The sequence below is a fragment of the Equus przewalskii genome, chromosome 5 (assembly GCF_037783145.1).
Source record: "Equus przewalskii isolate Varuska chromosome 5, EquPr2, whole genome shotgun sequence".
Lineage (NCBI taxonomy): Eukaryota > Metazoa > Chordata > Mammalia > Perissodactyla > Equidae > Equus > Equus przewalskii.
Genome location: NC_091835.1, coordinates 36,669,420 through 36,685,882, shown reverse-complemented (window position 1 = coordinate 36,685,882; position 16,463 = coordinate 36,669,420). Strand labels below are relative to the sequence as shown.

At 38.8% G+C, this 16,463-nt stretch overlaps 1 long non-coding RNA gene across 1 annotated transcript; it reads right to left on the bottom strand.

Moving 5' to 3' along the window:
• Positions 1-853: 853 nt before the first annotated feature.
• On the bottom strand, positions 854-15,050 carry LOC139083518 (uncharacterized). Its single transcript, XR_011540310.1, has 4 exons — positions 14,916-15,050; positions 8,566-8,642; positions 3,967-4,038; positions 854-2,078 (listed from the first exon to the last, which is right to left on the bottom strand). It is a non-coding gene; the product is annotated as an uncharacterized lncRNA (long non-coding RNA).
• Between the last annotated feature and the right edge of the window lie 1,413 nt (positions 15,051-16,463).

The following is a 16,463-nucleotide window of genomic DNA, read 5'->3' as shown; positions in this document are numbered from 1 at the left end:
CCTTCGGGTGTACGTGTTAGATGTGGAAGAACAGGTCACCTCTCGAGGGGTAGAAGCTGCCCAGGGAAAAGCTCCGCTCCTACTCCTCTCACAGTGGTTAGTGTGTGTGTAAATCATAATACAGACATGCGAAAATACCCTGTGTCATAAATACAGGAGAAGTTTCAGTAACTTTTTTCCTCCTTTTAAATGGCGAGTAAATACAAGGAGTATATTTCCATATAAAGGAAGCAACAGAGTTCATATAATATTGAAGAAATATATTTTGATGTTTTTGTTTTACATTTCTTTGCATGTTTCTAAAACGGGAAAAGAAGAAAGAGGGAACATATTTCCAGAATTTTCATAACTAGCTTACCCCAGAGGAGAACTCTGCATAAAGAATGTTTTTTTCTTTACACTTTTCCAAGCATCTAAACCCAATATCTCCCTAATTTAATGACTTTGCATTTAGGCGAGCAGATACTACTAATCTTGCTTAAACACATGAACAGAGAAAAGATAACTGACTTCCTCGAAACAGGATGATTTAGTAAAACAGATAATAAGTTCAGAGAACTTTTTTCTACTAATATCTATTTTACTGCTGTTCTTATTATATAATACCAATCTGTCTCTTCTTCTTTTTTTTTTATTTTTTTTTAAAGATTTTACTTTTTTCCTTTTTCTCCCCAAAGCCCCCCAGTACATAGTTGTATATTCTTCGTTGTGGGTCCTTCTAGCTGTGGCATGTGGGACACTGCCTCAGCGTGGTTTGATGAGCAGTGCCATGTCCGCGCCCAGGATTCGAACCAACGAAACACTGGGCCGCCTGCAGTGGAGCGCGCGAACTTAACCACTCGGCCATGGGGCCAGCCCCTGTCTCTTCTTCATAGACTTAATGCAAAAATTAAATAAGATTACACAGAAAAAATATTAAGAATAGTGCCAGGCACGTAATAACCACTCAATAAATGTTACCTAGCACTGTAACATTTCACCAACTCTAATACATTATTGAGGATCATTTTATGGACCACAAAGAAAGCAATAAAAAGCTGCCAGATAAACTATGATGCTTAGACTGTAAGACACATCCCAGTTTCTGAGTTACTAAAATGTGAAAAATAGGTGCATCTTAGTATTAATGAAGTACGATACTATTTTTAATATTATTACCCACAAAGGAATGTTATTTTGTTAAAATTATTACCTCAAAGCTGTGATATTCCCCCACTTTTCCCCTTGCTATACATCTCCTAACTGAAAGGAAGCCCCCAAATGACAATTGTTTCCAAAATTGTCGCAAATTTCGAATGCAATAAACAAATTAATCCACATCTCTCTTTTCCAGAATGGATCAATAAATGAAGGAATAAGACTGAATACATACGTTGCCAGTATAAGATGAATAATCCTGAAAACAATGAGGAGGGAAACACTCAAACTACGATTTATAGAATTAGGGAGAGTAAATACACCTGTTAGATATCATTTTTGGTGCTCCGTTCTCCTGCTAGTTTAGGTAGGACACCATGGGATGTGCGGAAAGGAATTTACTCCATCAGAATAATGGGCTAGACACCCGTGATTTAGAATAATCTGCCTTTACTCTGACTGCCAGAAGCAAAAGGAAATTTTCTCTGGAAAAAAGTAAGACTATCTAGCACCTCATTTCTACAATTTTTAAAAAATAAACAATTTTTTAGAATGGTTTTACATTTACAGAAAAATTGAGAAGATAGTACAGAGTTCCTTATATATACTGCATACCCAGTTTCCCCTATTTATTAACATCTCATAGTAGTATGGTACATTTGTCACAATAATGATCCAACATTGATACATTAGTATTAACTGAAGCCCATACTTTATTCAGATTCCCTTAGTTTTTACCTAATGTCCTTTTTCTGTTCCAGAGTTTAACAAGGATACCACACTCCATTTAGTTATCAGATCTCCTTAGACTTCTCCAGACTGTGACAGCTTCTTAGACTTTTCTTGTTCTTGATGACCTCAATGGAGAAATATTGGCCATGTAAGATGTAGAATGTCCCTCTAATGGGATTTGTTTGATGTTTTCCTCATTATAAATTGGGCTATGGGTTTGGGGGAGGAAAACCAGAGATAAAGTGCCATTTTTATCACATATTATCAAGGGTACATGTTATCAACGTGCTCCTTACTGTTAATGTTGATCTTGTCACCCAGCTGAGGGAGTGTTTGTCAGAGTTTTCCACTATAGTGTTACTTTTTTCCTTCTTTGTTCTGTACTCTGTGGAAGGAAGCCACTATGCACAGCCCACATTTAAGGAGTGAGGAGTTACTCTCCACCTTAAGCTTTTATACATAATATCTGGTATTCAATTGAAAGTAATGAAACATACAAAATGACGAGAATTGATCTGAAACCAAAAATAAAATAAAATCCAGGTCGAGAGGTTAGACTCATTAGAATCAGACTTAAAATACCTATGATTAATATGTTCAAAAATATAATAAGGTGAAAAATTGCAGCAGAGAACTAGAAACTATAAAATATTAAATATTTAGAATTTAAAAGTAAAATAAACTAAGAACTCAACAGATGCGTTTCACAGCAGATTAAACACAGTTGAATAAGAAATTAGTTAACTGAAAGAAAAATGAGAAGAAAATGTCTATACTGAAGAACAGAGACAAAAGGATAGGAAATGCAGAAAAGGGCAAAAGCAGCATGTATGGGTCACTAGGACAAGGTCTAGCAAATGTAACTGAGTCCCAGAAAGAGAACTGAAAGAAAGAGAATGAAGTAGAAGCAACGTTTGAAGACACAATGGCTAAGAATTTCCGAAACTGAGGAACAACTTAGACAAGAGTTAAGATGTTCGTCAAACCCATGGGATTATAAACAAACAAGCAAAACAAAATAAAACAAAGAAACACAGAGAGTATCTTGATGAGGCCAGCCCCACGGCCTAGTGGCTAACTTTGGCGTGCTCGGCTTCTGCGGCCCAGGTTCTGTTTCTGGGCACGGACCTGCACCCCTCGGCAGCGGCCGTGCTATAGCAGCAACCCTCATTCAAAACAGAAGAAGACTGACACAGATGTTAGCTCAGGGCGAATCTTCCTCAACAAAACAAACAAAAAACAAAACAAGAGTGTGGTCTTGTAGGAAATGATGATAAGGTGGTCTGAACTGAGGAGTAAGATTCAATCAACTGTCTCTCAAGTTTCCCATCCGGTTACAGTTGTCGTTTCCATACATGTCATTCTCTCATTTAAAAAAACCCAGAAAACAAAGACAGCTCTTGAACCAACCAGAGAACACAAAAAATGGGAAGCCAAAGTACAGAAGAATATAAGGGTAAAGATTATGTAAGGACTGGTGGCTTTTAATTATTTAATATAGTAATTTGTGAAATGTATACATATAGAGAAATATTTTATGCTTTTCTATTATTTTTCAGTGAATAGCAGTGGAAGGAAACGCTCATAGGCTGCTTTAATGATCAGTACCAATTAAATGTGTATAAGTAACATGTTAATATTAAAATTAAACACTGATACATTTAATAATTTTATTTTAGACGCCTATGTCTTGGCAAACATAGGTTCACAGGGAACTTTTTTAAAAAAATTATTGAGGTCGTAATGGCTTATAACATTGCGAAATTTTACGTGTACATTATTATTTATTGGTTTCTGTATAGACTGTATCATGCTCACTACCAACAGTCTAATTTTTTATCTGTCACCATAAATCTGTGCCCCTTTACCCTTTTCGCCCACTCCCTAACCCCTTTCCCCTCTGGCAACCACTAAGCTGTTCTCTTTGTCCGTGTGTTAGTTTATCTTCCACAGGTGAGTGAAATCATATGGTGTTTGTCTTTCTCTGTATGGCTTATTTCACTTAGCATAATACCCTCAAGGTCCATCCATGGCGTTGCAAATGGGACGATTTTGTCTTTCTTTATGGCTGAGTAGTATTCCATTGTATATACATACCACGTCTTCTTTATCCATTCATCAGTGGATGGGCACTTAGTCGATTCCACGTCTTGGCTATTGTGAATAATGCTGCAATGAACAAAGGGGTGCATAAGTTTCTTTGAATTGTTGATTTCAATTTCTTTGGATAAATACCCAGCAGTGAGATTGCTAGGTTATATGGTATTTCTGTTTTTAATTTTTTGAGAAATCTCCATATTGTTTTGCATAGTGGCTACAGAAGTTGTGCAAGGAACCGTTTGAATGCCACAGCAAGTTATGCTCATCACATTCTGAGGCTGGAGGATTTGGAGCTCTGGATATCCCTCTGAGAGATTTCTGCCCCCTCCAAGTTGCCCTTGGGCAGAGACTTGAAAAACTTTGGCATGATTAAAGAGAAAAAAAGACATACGGATAGTATCAATGAATGATTCCATGAACAAAGACAGATATTACTTCTGCCAGTGTTCTAACTAGATTGCATTCATTCAGAGCATACATAGATTTTTATCCTGTGAGGGCATTTCAAATTTTGATTCCCATCCTCAAATAGACATGTCAAGAATGGAAGTAGTTGAATAGAATGGTGATTAGAAAGCCTAAAGGAGAAGCTGCTGATGGGAGGGAAAATGTACAACAATGTCGAGAGGCTTAAAAACAGGTCCACAGGTGATGCACTTAAATTATTAAGCATGTGTTTGTTACCGAGTACCAACTGTTTCTATATGGGATAATAAGTATTCTATTATTAGATCTTTGCCCTCAACAACCTTTCATGATTTTTCAAAAGCTTTTAGTGATACCTTGAGACCAACTCTGTTTTGATAGATTGTGGATATTTCCGAGAAGTGGAAAGGGGAAGAAGTGTGGCTGGTTGGGCCATTAAGATCGCTAACTGGTAGACGATCACATTTTACTCAGGAAAGGAAGAGCAGTTTAGGTATGTCAGAAGGGCCCCTATTTGACCTTCCTTGATGATGAGTTTGATGATGAGGTAGATAAGTATTACAGAGGCTTGAGCTGAAAGCTTTGCGGGTGGTATTTAGCATTGACTAGATACAGAGGAATAAACCCATTAGGATACTAATGGAAAAGCAGCTAAATGTCTAATGCAAACAGAAATACTAAAGGACAAAAGCAGAGAAACATCAGAAAGGAACTCAGAAGCAACTAGATTCCAAGCCTTAATATGGGCAAGTTATCTTGAGGCACCCATGTTCAACACCCACCAACACCAACAACTAATTCCGTAGTCATATCTACTTTACCGTCAACCTTGACACCTACCCTAACTTACTCCAACCCAGCCCCGTCAAACCAAACACCTTGGGCAACTGTCATCTCCTCAAACAAAACTATTTTGGAGGACAACTGTACCTATCAAAATGTAAACAATGTTACTTCCAGAAAACTATCTTAAACATGTGCAAAAGGATTTGTGTTTCAAGCATTTTCATTTCAGCATAATTTGTGATAGGAATATTATAAAGCAAATATTTAAAAAAATCAAAGTATGTCTGTATTATGGAATTACCTCTGACCTTGCAGAAATGAGTTAGACTTTTCAGCACTAACTGGGATGGATATCCATATATTTCTAGTTCTATTTTTTTAAGTTATATACAAATTATGTTAAGAAGTAAATCAAATTCACACTAAAATTTCCCTCTTACTTTCCAGCTTGCACCCGCATACTCCGCCTTTTCTCCTGTTTCGACAGACAGCCTCTCTCTGCTCCGAACTAAGGCCAAGCTCAGCATTTGTGCACTACGTCCCATCCCCTCTTACTGAGTATGTGGCTCCAGCAGTTTGCCCTGTCTCCTTCTTTCTCAGCTTTTTCTTCTCTGTGGGTTACATCCATGAGCATCAAAATGTTCTTATTTCTCCCATTCTAAATAAACCTCCTTTTAAAATTACTTTTACCATCAGCTACTGCCCTGTGTCTTTGCTCCTCTTTGCAGCAAATTCTCTAGAAGGGTACAGTATTCTTGCTCATATCACAGTTCAACGTGAACATTCTTGGTTAGGTGCCTTTCCACATGACCAAGACCTGGGCTGCTTCTATCCTGTGTGCTGCCATTTTCTAGGTCTTAAGCATCTTCTCCATTCAATACATAGACATGAAAAAGAGAAAAAGGATTGTGCTTGGGAAAGTTTTTAGAGCCAGAACGGGAAGTGGTGCCCATCATTTTCCACTTACATTTCTTTTCTTTTCTTTTTTTTTTTTTTTTGAGGAAGATTAGCCCTGAGCTAACATCTGCTGCCAATCCTCCTCTTTTGGCTGAGGAAGACTGGCCCTGAGCGCACATCCGTGCCCATCTTCCTCTACTTTATGTGTGGGACGCCTACCACAGCATGGCTTGCCAAGTGGTGCCATGTCCGCACCAAGGATCCGAACCAGCGAACCCCATGCCGCTGAAGCGAAACATGCGTACTTAACCACTGCACCACCGGGCCAGCCCCACATCAATTATTTTATATTGTGTCCATAATATTACTTTATATTCTTACCAAGATTTGTTAACTTCTAGTTTATAGAAATATAGGAAAACTATAGGGAACAAGCAATGTGACATAAGAAGGAAGTAATCAGAAAAATCCAAAATACGAGACGTTCTAAAGGATCCAGTCTCTTTAGCATGTCAATGTCATGAAAAAAAAAGACTGTCCTAGCTTAAAAGAGACTTGAGAGGTGTTAAAAACAAATGTAATGCGTGGTTTTAGATTGGATACTGGATTGGGTGATAAGAGCTGCTGGACCAGGGGTTCTAAGCAAGATGAAGCTCTAAGAAATGGATTAGAAGCTGACAACCTTCTTCAAGATTGAGGAGGAGTAGTCTGATTTCTCAGGTTTTTTTAACTCACTAAAACTGAGTATTTCAGATGAGTTAGGAGTGGTAACCAGAATGGTTATTGAAAAACCATTTGGACTCCTGCAGCTTCCATGCAGCACTCCACTTTTTGGTTGACTGAAACAGGCATAGGCAGAATGGTCATCTCTTAACCCTTACAAGCCACCCTGTGAGATAGGTACCTATTCCCCTCTGCCACCCTGTTGGCCACCATCTACCACGAGTTTTGGGGTTTTTTTCTCATCCAGTCATCTGTATCCCTGAATATATCTTCCTTATTGTTGCTGTATGCTTAGGTTTCATGACAATGGACAGCAGTTAGTTTGGTTTGGCTCTCCAGGTTCTCATTCTTGAGAAGGAGTCTCATTGGCCCTCCTCTGAGCCAATCTTAAGAAATACGTCTTTGGAAGTCAGGACTAGATTTTGTCTAGCCACTGCTAATGCCATGTAAGACATCAGCAAAGGTCTCTATCTTTTCCTGGGATTATCCTAACTTAAACTCTCCTTTTCTCTGAAGAGATTGCACCAAGAGTCAACCACACTGGAAAAGAAAAAGTCTGCCTACTCCAGTGGTTCTCTGCACATTGGTCACTGGAAGGAGATTTAAAAAATACTGACCCCTGGGCTCCACCCCCAGAGATCTTGATTTAAGTGATCTGGGGTGTGCCCTGGACGTCAGTATTTTTTAAGGCTCCTCAAGGGAATCCAGTTGTTGAGAGTCACTTGTCTAGTTTGGTGGTTTTCAAACTTTGATGAAGCACCTAGGGATTTTGTTAAAATGCAAATGCTAATTCAGTAAATGTTGGGTGGGACCCAGTTTTGAGGTTGAGTCTCATATGAATACAATTACATCAAAAATTTCAATTTTCTCATTTTCTTGAGCCAACTAGGGAAAAAAATTTAATAGATTAAGAAGTTTTAATGCCTTACTATCAGATACCCCCAGATGGCTCTAGAATTCTGCATTAATAGCATGTTTGAACACTGACGGGAAAGACCAAGTACCAAGGGGAATGCTGATGATACAATAGAGAACAATGAGAACTCCCGGAGTCAGGTCCTTGAGGAGTCAGAGAGGAAGTACAAACAGGAGGCACTGGCCTCAGAAAGGGGGGTGGACATTTCATGCAAGGAGAGTTTTATGAGGTATCAGCTTTTTTTGTAGTTTCAGAGGAGGAAGAGTACCTTCTTGTATTTCCAAGATTCTTTTTTACTAACAGCTTTTTCTTAAGAAGCCCTGCATTCTCAAAACTAAACACAGGAAAAGAAGCCGTTCTGAGAACCTCGAAACGGACATATGAAAAAATTAAAATCAAAGAGTTTTTAACAATTGGAATTGAGAAAGAAAATTTTAGTCCTCCAACTGAGAAATGAGCAACTAGTGGCTGTGCATGTTGTCCTGAATGCTGAGGAGATTGACCGATAACTGCTTGAGGAAAAAGGAAGATGCTGCACCTCTGTGAGCAGAACTCTTCTTGACGCTGTTGGTGCCTCTGCTGCAAGAGGCCTCTCGGCAGCAATCCAGCCTGCTGCTGGGAACTGACGCTGGCGAGAAGCCGCACATCAATTTGCTTAACGTCTGCTTCTCAGATACATTACCTCCTGATTCTGTGAACGGTGTTTCTGGGAAATACTAGAATACAGAGTCATCGTGTCCTAAATTTAATTCATGTCAATTAATAAAAACATGACATTTTCATGACTTTAAAAGGCAAAACAGCAGCAGTTAATAATTTATACTTAGTAAGCAGCTGGAGGTACTAACCCATTGCTTCAGGTGCACAGCCTTCTTATTTCTCGAGTCACCATGAATGGGCACTCTGCCATCTCCTTGCTGGGTTCCTCATGAGGAGAAAATAAATGGACAGGTGTTCAAATGCTATATGTCTGAAAAATTTTGCATTAAAAAGAACATAAAGCACAAAATAGTCTGCTTTTACTAGTTTGTTTTTTGTTTGTGCTTTTTTTTTAAAGATTTTATTTTTTCTTTTTCCTCCCCAAAACCTCTCGGTACATAGTTGTGTATTTTTAGTTGTGGGTCCTTCTAGTTGTGGCATGTGGGACGCCGCCTCAGCGGGGCTTGATGAGCGGTGCCATGTTGGCGCGCCCAGGATCTGAACAGGCAAAACCCTGGGCCACTGAAGTGGAGCGCACGAACTTAACCACTGGGCCACGGGGCCAGCCCCTGCTTTTACATTTTACCTGGTCACATAAAATAATGAAACCCAGATATTTTTGCGTATAAGCAAAATATATACAAAATTTTTTTATCAAATGTGTTTGTACATATATGAGTATGAAAAGTCCTAACTATAAGTTTTAACATTTTTATACTAAATAAAAATATATATTCTAAATATTAAATGTATCTAAGGTAATAAATTAAAATGGCTTTGAAATAATACAAGTAGTTTGTTTAATAAGTAGCTGTTTCACTTTATAATATTAAGTGAGGTTGGCCTTCATGGATTGTAACTGAGAGAATATGGTCCTAAGCTTAGATTTTGCCAAGATTTCAAATCACAGTGAAGGAAAGGGAACTGGGGGTGGTGTGTAGGGAGATTGGGTCGGTTTGGAATCCGGGCTTGTGACCACGTCTTCTGCGACTTCGAAGCTGGGGTAACTCCCAGTCCCTTTTTCAGTAAAAGGTAAAGGAGGGTGTTAATCAAAGGGGAGAGTCTACCATCAAAACCACCTAGGTGTCAGGAGCTCAGTCACAGGGAGGAGCAGGTGAGAGGATCAGCCCCGCCTGGGAGCTGACAAAGTCAGGTGCACAAGCCCAGTCAGGTGGCAAGTGCCCTGGTCCCTATGGTGCACAGCTCAGAACCTGTCATGTCTGAAAGGACCACTAGAAAGATGGGGAGAAAGCGCCATCGGTGAAACAAGCTGTGCCCTGGAACGAACGGGAGGGGAGTGTGCAAGCACAGCAGAGTAGTCCCACAAGGGTGGGGCTAAACTCAGGCCCCAGCCAGACTGAGAGCACGGCCGAGGCATCCAGGCCTCCTGGCTCGGGAAGTCAGCAGCCCTGCTCAAATCTGACGGTCGAAAGATCTAAGGGTACAACCACACAGCATCCTCAGAGAGTGGTGGCTTTTCTTCAAGAAAGGTGCTAATCAGAAATGTAAAATGAGAACATCGAGTATTATCCGCCTCTACCGAATTAATATACATCTGTTAAATTCCTGGGAATCACATTAGGTTGATTCTATACTGACAAACCCAAGGCAGAAAAAATAATTACTGATCCTAATCAGATGCACACAGGAAACTAAATGTTTAGATTGACTGAATTTTGGCAGAACCCTATCTTATGCTTCTGCTCATTTATAACATTCTCTTCACCAGATAATGCCCAAAAATTGAGTTTGTGATGCTCTTTTGCATTGATAGAGCAGAAATCAAAGAATATAATTTATTAGACTGAAGCCTTTTATAGCTATAACTTAATAGATCCTTACCTTATTTTATGTGTGAAGTGAAGCCTCCGGAGACGGGCCAAAAATCTCTGAAAGCTATTTTTAAAGGTGTTTAGTGATAACAAAATATGATGTAAATAGCATAAGGCAAACGAAATGTGTTAATAACGTTTATGAATTAGTTCTTGAGGAGCCTAGAACATGTTATAAAATGTGGCCCTACAGGAAATGCAAATCAAAACTACACTAAGATATCACCTTACCCCCGTTAGATTGGCAAAAACATCCAAAACCAAGAACGACAAATGTTGGAGAGGTTGTGGAGAAAGAGGAACCCTCATACACTGTTGGTGGGAATGCAAACTGGTACAGCCACTATGGAAAACAGTATGGAGATTTCTCAAAAAGTTAAAAATAGAAATACCCTATGACCCAGCCATCCCATTACTGGGTATCTATCCTAAGAACCTGATATCAGATATCTCAAGAGTCCGTTGCACCCCTATGTTCATCGCAGCATTATTTACAATAGCCAAGACGTGGAACCAGCCTACATGCCCAGAAACTGATGATTGGATAAAGAAGATGTGGTATATATACACAATGGAATACTACTCAGCCATAAAAAAAGACGAAATTGGCCCATTCACAACAATGTGGATGGACCTCGAGGGCATTATGTTAAGCGAAATAAGTCAGTCAGAGAAAGACGAACTCTATATGACTCCACTCATAGGTGGAAATTAGCATATTGATAAGGAGATCTGATCGGTGGTTACCAGGGAAAAGGGGGGTGGGGGGAGGGTACGGAGGGGGAAGTGGTGTACCCACAACATGACTAACAAAAATGTACAACTGAAATCTCACAAGGTTGTAATCTATCATAACATTAATAAAAAAAAAAAAAAAAAAAAATGTGGCCCTACAAAAATTGTTTCATTTGAAATTTGGTGCAAAGTTTAAAAGTATGTGATGTTTATTTGATATTAACTTGATCACAGTTTCTGATGTCCTTAATTGGCTTTTAAAAGTAGGGTCAATTCTCTATTTAAATAATAATTAAAGGCAGACTTCAACAGTAAACCTATGCATCATTAAACATAAATATTGAAAGTAATGCCTGTGAAAATAGAGCCAAATGAGATACAAGCAAAGCCTCAATAGGTTGTAATTGTTTCTTTTACTCATTCATTTTTGCTATTGTCTGTTACTTACATAAAATTCTCAGATGCTGTAAGGTCTACTTCTTTTGTATTTTTTTGGTATCACTTTCGGGAGAGATTCGAATTGTCTTTTCTTTTTAAGGTAAGTGATATGCATACTGATAAGACTCATCTGGACCTATATCACAAAAACTTAATTTCAAAATATTTAAATTACAGTTTTTAAAAAGGAAATTAATAATGTGGTCTGAGAAAAAACACACTGGCTTATCTGTAGCCAAAAGAGCAACGTTTTATCTTTAACGCCTCTCTTCCAACTGAATCTGTTTTCTTATTAAAATAAAAACATTTTTCCCAATATTTTTCCTCAGGAGAGAGAAAATATATTAGATCAAACCTGGACTAAGAAAAAAATGAACCAAAAAATATGACTTTTGCAATGATACAATCTGTGAGAATATTGTTCGATAATTTTGCAGCTGTCAGATTACTGTTGCCGTTTTTATATGTGTATTCTGTGTGTGTGGGTAAAGTAGGGAGGATAAATCTGGCTTCCCAAAATTTTACACAAATTGAGTGCCTTATTTGTTAAGGTCACACTGTAGGAACCTGGTGAGGTAGCTACAGCAATGAGGCCAATCCTGTATCTCCTTTCCCACACTTTTCAATGAATTTCATTCAATTTAAAAACCCAATGGATCCATTCATACATCTGGTAAATATGTGTTTTTTATGTGGATGTACAAAAGTCTATGCTTGCAGAAGATCTAATTATAGTCAAAAAGAAACAGCTTAAAAATTTCTCACTGAAGACTGCCTATTTTCATACCCAGGGCAGAAGAAAATGTCTCAGTATTACAACTCAGTAAATTTCAGTGTACGATAATTTTTGCACTACCATTTTTATACTCAATGTATAGACACATTTGAGAGGAACAAAAGGCTCGGGAAGAGCAAAATAGCTAAGATCTCTGATAACACAAGTATAAATTGGCCCAAGCCTTAACTTTTGCACTAATGAATTTGAGAGCCACATCAAATAATAAAACTGGATTAAGACTTCATAAAAAATGATAGGCCCATGAAATTGCATGTTCCTGCCCTATGACCTTCATCAAATTACAGTACAAGTACCAGGGATAATGTCATCTCATACCGTCAAGCTCTTATATGTTGGTTTAAACCTACTCTTTCACAGGACAAGTCCTCCTTCCTATGGAATCCCACACAATTGTGTCCCCATTTCTAACCTACCAAGACGGGTCAAGGCCTTCCCATAAACGAACTGCAGGATCCTCACTGCTTGGGCCAGAGTTCATTATAATCCACGCTACCCATCTGCCAGGAAGGAGAATCTGGACAATGTAAACCCTGCAAAAAAGTTCTAGTACTGGGGATAAGCCAGTGGACTGCAGCTTCTTGAAGCATGAGACAGTCATAATCATGCAGGCAGGACACACAGCGTCTGTGCACACTGGCACCCTTGGTTGACATGCAGTTTCCAGGTATCTGGTTTATACCTGTCTTTTCTAGTGTTTCAACTTTCAGCCAGGAAGCAAGGATATGCAATGACGTGAGCTGTGTGCTCCTGCTTGCTTTCCCAGCTGGTGCCGTGGGCTACTGTGCCAAATGGACCATGTCTATGAGACCGTGATGGTTAAGTTCAGGAATACTGTTTAAACCATAAGACAACACCTCTCATTTGAATATAAATTGATATAATATGGACAATAATGTATGTGATAGGTCACTATATTATTTATAAAAATGAAATATTGTAAACAACAGAAACGTCTTATCATAAGGAGCTGATGGACAATGCTAGAGATCCAGAGTAGATTGTTATACACCCACTAAAACTCATATATTTTGAAAAATGTTTAATAACAGGAAAATATTCTTGACATAATATATGAAAAAAAGTCAGAGAAAATTGCTAAAGGGTTTAGGAAGGTAAAGTAAGCATTCACTAGTATTTCCAAAGACAAATTAAAATTTTTCCCAAAAAGCAGTGTATAAATCAGTAACTATATGGTTTTCACAATTTTGTTTATATTGCACATATACAAAAGATATCAAAAATAATGCAAAGATAGAAACCTCCAAATCAATATTTCTGTACCTGACTGGTGGGACAAAGGTGATTATAATTCGCTTTTCCTTTTGTTCTCCTCATTTCCAAACCCCATTTATCATTTCATTAGTCAGAAATGTGTTACTACTTTTCTATAAAGCTCTGGTCAATCTAGACCTTATCTTTACCCAAAATAATTTCATAACTGACACATCCCACTTTCCAACCACAACCAATGATCATACCAGCTCTCATGCAAGTATTTCTTTTAGTCATTTTTCTAATTAATCAAGATCTGCAGTTCTTTTCATCTTCCCCTCTCCCCTTACTTTTTCCCCCAGTTTTATTGAGAAATAATTGATATACATCACTGTATAAGTTTATGGCTACAGCATCATGGTGTGATTTACATATACTGTGAAATGATGCTCCTCTATTCTTTGACTAATTTGTCAGCACCTTCTACTTCCTATTCTCATAAAGACTCAGGATTATTCTCTAACTGATCTTATTCAGATCAAGAGTTTCTTGGCTTTTAACCCAAATCCCTAACTCATCTTTTTAAATTGAATCATATCTGCTGATCCTAATATGTGTATCTATTCTCAATCTGCTCTTCTAATCAAACTAATATTTTCCTTTCTAGCAGTTTTCTAACTATTGTTTTTACGTTTACATTTTACTCTCAGCCTGTATTTATTGAACAAATATTGGTTGAGAATATGTGATGGAAGACGAAAAAGGGAGACTAAGCATAAATAACTCTTCTAGGAACTTGGAGTGTTCTGAGGAGAGTGTAGTACACGGCTTAGAATAAGACATATGTTTAAGGGAGAATTGTTTTTTTAAGATAAAAGAATTCTGAGCATCTTTAAACCCTTATGGCAATAACCCAATATTCTTGCAAGTTGCCTCAAATCAGTTGTGCGTTGAAATAAATTTTGATATGTTGCGTTTTCTTGCAGTTCCACAGAATATCATAATCCCTACCCAACCCTAATGATTACACAAAGAAAGAAAGGAAGGAAGCCAGAGAGTCAGGGAGATAGAGAGAGAAAGAAAGAAAGAAAGAAAGGGAGAGAGAGAGAGAGAGAAAGGGAGAAAGGGAGAAGGAGAAAGAAAGGAAGGAAGAAAAGAAAGAAAAGGAAGGAAGAAAGAAGGAAAGAAAATTTCCAGAAGTCCTTGAGCACTGGAGCAGCTTAAATCTAAACAGCAATTTCTTGAAAATAGCATTTCCCAAACAAAGTTCTTCCCAAGGCTCAAGTCTTAAAACAATACACACCTCTCTGTTTGTTATTCACACACAGATCACAGCAAGGACTGTGATAGCTGCAAGTAAAAAACAGGCAAGAAAAACAGAAAAGAGAGATGAACATTTTCATGGTTTCATGTTCAAAATGGTGCCAGTTTTCTAGAAAAAAATCCCGCCTATGAATTTAAAAATTATTTGGAAATTTCTCACCAATTTCTAAAGGTTAAGTGTGATCCTATGCTTCTCATTTCCTGGAGAAGATCCACCAGTCTTGCCAACGCTCCCCCTTTCTCACTACAGTCCAAGCTCTGCCAGCTCTGTTCACGTCGGCTTTGTTCACTAATGTATCTCAAAGACCTAAAAGACTGCTGAGCACATAACAGGCCTTCAGTAAGGACTTGATGAATGAATTATTCAATAATGTCTTCTAGTGCAGTCCTGACTTCTTGCCAAATTTGGAAGTTTTCAACAATGGCGCTGTCGACCATTAGGTTTTCCCTGGGACTTTCCTTCACTTTTTAGTGTCAACATCACGTACATAAAAGCTCTCTTTTCCTTTTGCTTCTCTTTTGACCCCTGGCTCCCCAAGGCTGAGCCGAGCTTGGACTACTACCCTCTCTCTTAGGAATAGATATACGACATTGAAAAATAGGCGAGCTTCCAAGCACAGTCCCGCATGTGTGTTGCTCACAGGCCCACTGCTGCCTCCACACACATGTCCATTCCTGTGCCTCAGTTTTTGCCGTCTCCTTCTCCTCCTCTGTGATTTCTTAGGAGACTGAACACTACCACCCAGGGGAATGTCCCCCACCCGCCACCAAATGTACTCCCAATAGAAAATCTTCAGAATGGTCGCTCAAATTGTCGGTGCTTTCCTGGCCTGCCCCATTAGGGTCCTCAAATGGGACCCTTCCTCAGCTTTCAAAATCCCCAGAACCTGATGACGCTAATGGCAGCTGATCACTTTCCTGACATCCTTCACCTTTGTGCTCTCTGATAGTCCATTCCCTCAGGAGTTCCCCACCTCTTTTGTTCCAGCTGAGTTTTTATCACTACAACCTGCTTCCTGCCCATGCCCCCAGTTATGTTAGAGGAAAATAATTTTGTCACCTTGAATAGACTCCATTATACTAAAAAGGTGAACTAGCCGCAAGGGCATCACCTGGGAGCTTGTTAGAAATGCAGATTCTTGGGATCCACCCAACACCTGCTGAAACAGAGTCCACATTTTAACAAGATCCCTAAGTGCTTCACAAAAGTTTGAAAGGCATCAGATTAGACCAGCTGCTCTCAACAACCGAAATTGCTTGAGGAGCTTTAAGAAACACTGATGTCCAGGGCACACCCCAGATCAATTAAATCAAATCTCTGCGCATGGAGCCCAAGGATCAGTATTTGTTAAAGCTCCTTCCAGTGACACCAATGTGCAGCCAAGTTTGAGCATCCCTGGAGTAGACAGATTTTTCCTTTTCCAGTGTGGCTGACTCTCGATGCAATCTCTTTAGGGAAAGAGAATTGAAGTGATAACTCCAGGAAAAGATGGAGCCTCTTTCTGGAATGCTGATATCTTATCTGGCATCAGGCACATGCCTTGGCTAGACAAGATTTAGTCTTAACTTCCAAGGAATATTTCTGAAGATTTGGCCCAGGACGTGGTAGTATAGCATAATGGTTAGGAGGCAGACAGACCTGGGTTCAGTTCTTCCACTTACTAGCTATGAGACCTTATCAACGTAATTTCCACATCTGTAAAATACA